The sequence below is a fragment of the Gadus morhua genome, chromosome 14 (assembly GCF_902167405.1).
Source record: "Gadus morhua chromosome 14, gadMor3.0, whole genome shotgun sequence".
Classification (NCBI taxonomy): Eukaryota; Metazoa; Chordata; class Actinopteri; order Gadiformes; family Gadidae; genus Gadus; species Gadus morhua.
The window spans coordinates 11,183,667-11,189,666 of record NC_044061.1 but is presented as its reverse complement, the minus strand read 5'-3'; positions in this window follow the sequence as shown (position 1 = coordinate 11,189,666).

Sequence of the window (6,000 nt, the reverse complement as noted above, 5' to 3'; positions counted from 1 at the left end):
ACTATCAATCGAGGATGTTGATCAAATTAATGAATATCACCAATAATAATTTTTAATAACGGATCCAACACAGAAAAGTAGCTAGTTTAAGTAAAAATATTTTGATATATTGATGTAAAACCTAGAATGATGATGATACATCTTAAACATCTTGTAATGATGATACAAAACAAAATACACAAATATTGTTTTGCTTTGAAGCAAAACAATATTTTGTTGACTATATTAATTTTGTTATTCATCCTATAAAAGATGTCAACTAAAGCTGCATGGATCAAAAGGTTAAAAGATAGACCGACAAGCTTATTAGTTTTGATCAGATTCATGATATAAAATGCAACAAAGGTAGAGTTGAGTGACTCAGCTCAAAGACAAACAAGGTAGTATGGCCTGAATGACTATAAGCGACACACAGTTTTCATTCATTTCAATCAAGGAAATAATCAATCTTATCTGATAGATTGCCGACTTCTGCTACAGAACATCAACACATGTAAACGTTTTGTTGCAGCAGATCATTTGCCTGTGCGTGCCATTTTACATTTACTTCCACTCTATTAACAACCAGGCTAATAGATGAGGTCAGGACTCCAGGGTTTAAAGTAAGTGCGTAATGTGTAATTCTTATATTCGAAGCCTAAATCCCTTCTAAAAGGAGAGTTAATAAACCAGGATAACTCATTATATTTTTTTCTTCATGTCCTTTGCAGTTCCCACTAGTATGAGGTGCATGGGAGCAAGACAGGGTTGTGTTTGGGCTTCTGACCAGTCCTTTGTAGCCAAGAGGTGTAACAATTGGTTGAAACACTCAACTTTCTGTTTACAGTTTTGTTGAATTGACGTCCTTTAATTTTTCTGAAGAAGAAAAGGAAATATCTCTGTAGATGATCATTATTGTTCACTCTTGACTATTAAACAGGTCAACTATCTTCTTGGGAAAGTGATCCATATGGAACTATTCACCTACAGATTACCTCCGCTATAGTGTCTATTCAGTACGTTGTGGTACACTTCTACCCACTGCAAAGCTCTTATCAACATGAAGCGCTGTACTCTGATGATACTAATAAATGCTTTTGAAGCTACACATACTATCTGGCAAATTGCCCTTTTGACCAGGAGCAGTATGTCCTTTCACATTCAATGCAAGTGCTTGTGTGTGTGTGTGTGTGTGTGTGTGTGTGTGTGTGTGTGTGTGTGTGTGTGTGTGTGTGTGTGTGTGTGTGTGTGTGTGTGTGTGTGTGTGTGTGTGTGTGTGTGTGCGTGCGTGCGTGCGTGCGTGCGTGCGTGCGTGCGTGCGCGTGTGCGTGTGTGTGTGTGTATGTATGTGTTTAGGTCTAGGACTGTTTGTTAGCCAGAAAATCCCATAGGCAGGTTGGAAAATGGTAGCTGCCTATCAGATAATCAGGTGAGTCCAAATCCCACTTAATCAGCAAGTAAATACCTGGTGGATGCTGATCAGAATAGTTAAAACGTCTAAACAGCCAAATACTTTGTGTGTTTGTGTGTGTGTGTGTGTGTGTGTGTGTGTGTGTGTGTGTGTGTGTGTGTGTGTGTGTGTGTGTGTGTGTGTGTGTGTGTGTGTAGTGTGTCTGTGTGTCTGTGTTTGTCTGTTTGTGTGTGTGCATTTAAGCCTTCCAGGGGGGCATTCAGTCCCTCATGGAGTGGCACATGAAATCACGCTCTACCAGCAATAAAACTCAAGAACAGTGTTTTAAAATAACTTTAGATCAGTATTGAGTACAGATATATCCAAGTAGTTTTAAGCTGCAAATATCACTATATGACAATGACAATAATGCCAATATTATGGACATAGTAAATATGATGATAGTAAAATACTACTACTACTACTACTTCTACTTCTAGATATACACCCCGGATAATCTATTATTCTAAATGAAAGAGTTAAAGTTCCTTGCCATCAAATTGTTATATATATAGAGTCATATCTAGCGATAGCATTGCAGTTGAGGTGAGCATTGCGGCTATCAATGTTTAATTCTACTTTAATGAATTACAACGAGCATGCATATGAATAACGTGTTATGTTTGTTCTGATAAGGTATAAAAAGTGATTTTGCCTTCCTTACATTTTCAGATGACAGAAAATGTGGTTATTATTCCGGTTAGAGGGTTTATATTGTGCAATAATCCAGGGACAGGTATGGGTATGCATCAATTAATATTTTAGTCAATAATCGATCGGCATCAGTTAAAAAAATGCCAGATGGAGGAGGAAATATGAATGGGTGCAAATGTCATTGAGATTAACACATTATTTCCCACAAGGTAAAATACTGATCGACTCAGGGTTAGCTTATGCCCCACAGTCGGTCTGCCTAATGAGAGTGGCAAGCCTGTAAACAGATCATTAGAGCTACTACTGATTGGTCAAGGCTTATCATTCTGTTGGTCTCCTAAACGGTGCAGTGCATCTCAGGAGTGAGGCTAAAACAACTGCCCGAAGGGAGAGTGTTTGTTTGGGCGGCACATCTGGTGCGTGTCTGGATATTCGATAAGTAATTCAGAAAAGATAGTTAAGTTTCCGTTTTAATGAGCCAGTAATTCCCCTCTTCTCAAAAGGTCATGCCGTACTAATGTAGAGTGTTATTTTGTGTCTATAATATCTAAGAGGTTGAGAATTGAAGACAAACTCAGGCTTGTGGAAGTTTAAGGCACCTCTCAACACCCATATTGTGTTCAACCCCCAGAATAACATAGCATATGCATGCTAAACAGCAAGGGCTCTTTGTTGCTGCAGGCTGGAGGTTGTTTATGCCATTGAAGTTGATGCACAATACAGATAGGATTGTTAAACTACTGATCTGTATTGCTTGGATTTGGTTCCATTATGACTGTGGATTATCCTGCACAGTAAATAGCATTTGCATGATGTATGAGGAAATCTTCAATGTTTAACATTTAAGGAATCCAGCATTTATTTATTATTTGGCTGCTTAAAAAGAAGCATACAAAACCCAAAATATGTGGTCTAATATGTGTACTTACTATCAATTTCTACACAGATATTGTTTGCAGGCAATATATTTCGCTCCCCAAGTGACGAGTTCTGATATTATTTTTCCAGTTATAAGCCTCCTGCTTCCTCAACTAACAATTTGTGCTGAAGGTGGAATATTGATTTTTTCCTGACGTCAAACAAGAGTCGATGAAAGAAACAGACAAGAATCCATTCGGCTCTCTCGTTAATATAGTTCATATAATATAAAGTTATATAATATATACACACTCTATATATATATATATATATATATATATATATATATATATATATATATATATATATATATATATATATACATACATATAAATAAAGCATATTATAATATATAAGATATAATAACCTCAGAAAATGTTGGTTATTTAGTATTTTAAAAACTGGTGCGTACCAACAGCTTTCTCTCTTCCTGCTGTCCACATCAAAACACATCATAATAAAACAATCTAAAAGAAAAATAAACATTATGAATATAACACTCTGAACACATCGGGCTCCGAACTAATTCAAGGAAGTAAAAGGTCAACAACAAACAATCAAAATTCTATTAAGGCTTGCTGTTCTGAAACAGAACCATTCAATTGTATTTATCTATACATATGTATCATTCCAATTTGAAGTTTTCCATCAATCTCCGATTTTTTATGTGGGTAAAAATAAAAACACAAAAAAGGCGATTTGGGTTGGTTCGTTGTTCGCATCACTGGAGGAGTGGGGGGAAATATCCCAGGGTTATTTACATAGACCAGGAGTTGATTCGACTCACTGCAGACTCAATGGTTCGTTTAGTCTGATTTTTGCCATTCAACTATTATATAGCCACTATAGCTAATATTTTATATTTGTGTGTAAATCTTAGGTCCCCAGGCAATTTTGTTAACATAGGCTATGCATTAGTCACATTGTACAGATATTGTCAAGCCTCACAGAAGTTAATTGAAGAGGCTTCAAGAGAGCGTCCCCATGCAGGCTACCGTAGTAGTCATCGAGTCTTCAGTGAGGCTCAGGTGGAACTCTTGACTGAGTATTTTAAGGCAGCAACGATGGCTTGTTTTTCACTGACTGCCCCAAGGGGTTTTACATAATTCATGGGGGATACCATGTTTACTGTTGACTTGCTGTTTAGGTCAGGAAGATAGCATACCAGTCGACAGAGGACAATTGGTGAACACAACCCTAGTCATGGGTTGAGAATGACAGGATCAGAATGGTTTTGAGGCTTCATGAAACGCCATCCAAATCTGTCCATCAGGAGTGCACAGCCGACTAGTTTGTCTAGGGTCACAAGCTTCAATCGTCCAAATGTGGAGGGTTTCCTTAAGAAGCTTGGCATTTGATTGAGATGCACACATTCTATGAAATGATTCATAGAATGTGGATAAGACACCCATCACAACCGTCTAGACTCCTGACCGTGTGATGACCCGCTGTGATGTTCAGCTAGTTGCGATGACAGCAGGAGAGAGGGGCATCAGATGCTTGTTCTGTGAACATTCTTCCAGCCTTCGTCTTCCGAGGTAAAATATACAATGAGTGCTTGCTGTGAGGATGAACCACTATGTAGTGTTGGGTGGGGTAATGGCTCTGGCTGGATGCAGGAGGAGGTTTTCCTCATATTTCTGAAACACCAACTTTGTCAAGCATTCAAAGGTTAGCCCTGAGAGGAAGGTGCTATGTTGTTGAAAAACCACAATTGTCCTCTTTCAGTGAAGTGGAAAATGGGATATTGCTCTTTTCTTTCCCACCATATGTTCTCTCCACCCCAGCTAACCAGGCAGCCCAATCATCCACCTAAATTAACCAGGCAGCCCAAGCCTCCACCTCGGCTAACCAGGGAGCAAAAGCCTCCACCCCAGCTAACCAGGTAGCCCAAACCTCCCCTTCGGCTAACCAGGGGGCAAAAGCCTCGACTCCGGCTAACCAGGTAGCCCAAACCTTCCCTCCAGCAAACCAGGGAGCAAAAGCCTCCATCCAAGCTAACCAGATAGCCCAAACCTCCCCTTCAGCTAACCAGGGGGCAAAAGCCTCCACCCCTGCTAACCAGGCAGCCCTAGTCTCCATCTCGGTCCACAAGCCAGCCCCAGTCTCCTTAGAAATTGACCAGGCAGGCCCAGGTCTTTGTCTGAGACTTCAGAAACCATCAGCAGGAGAATCAGCAGGACCCCTAAGCTCAAGCCTCCCCTGCTCGACGAGGATTGAGGTAATCTGCTCTCCATCCATTTCCAGAGGCAGGACCAAGAAAGACTCTCAGTGGGACAGGGAAGATGAGACGTTCAGGAATCCTCAGGTACATCTGGGAAACAGGCACTTGCAGAGGAAGAAAGAAAAGAGAAAAAAACATACAAGAAATCAGCAGTCTGGAAAGGGGCAAAATAAGGAAATCCAAGCAAACAAGCATACAACCCATACAGACCAATGACCAAGAGGATTTGGACACCTCTGTTGATGAAAATGTATGCATTTTGTGCTTGGCACACTTTGCAAACTACAATGCAAAAATAAGTGTGTGTTAGGTGTTTACTTTGTCAGTTCTTGGCCCACAAAGCCTGCACCCAAGGGGTAGCCGACTCCATTTGGCACAATGGTGACAATGATTGAACCCTTATGTGACTAATGCAAATTCAGGAGAAACTTCACACAAATACACACAGCAGTTGTTTTTGTGCTTAATTTCAAGGTTTAGAATATATGCATTGGTTTTTCCACTTTAAATGGTTTACTGACATTATTCAAAACTGTATGTATTCCTTATTCTTCAATAAAGTCATTGCATTAATTGGATAAAGGATTTTATTCTAAAATAACTTCAAACCTCTATTAACCGCTAGTGTTACTCCAAAGGTGTGCTGTGTCATAACAGCGGTATTCAACATAATATATGCTGTGATTGTGTAGTAGACGTCCAAGTGAGTTATATTTGCAATATGACTACCATTTACCAAAGTTTGAGAGATCAAGCTATAATAACCACTCCATAA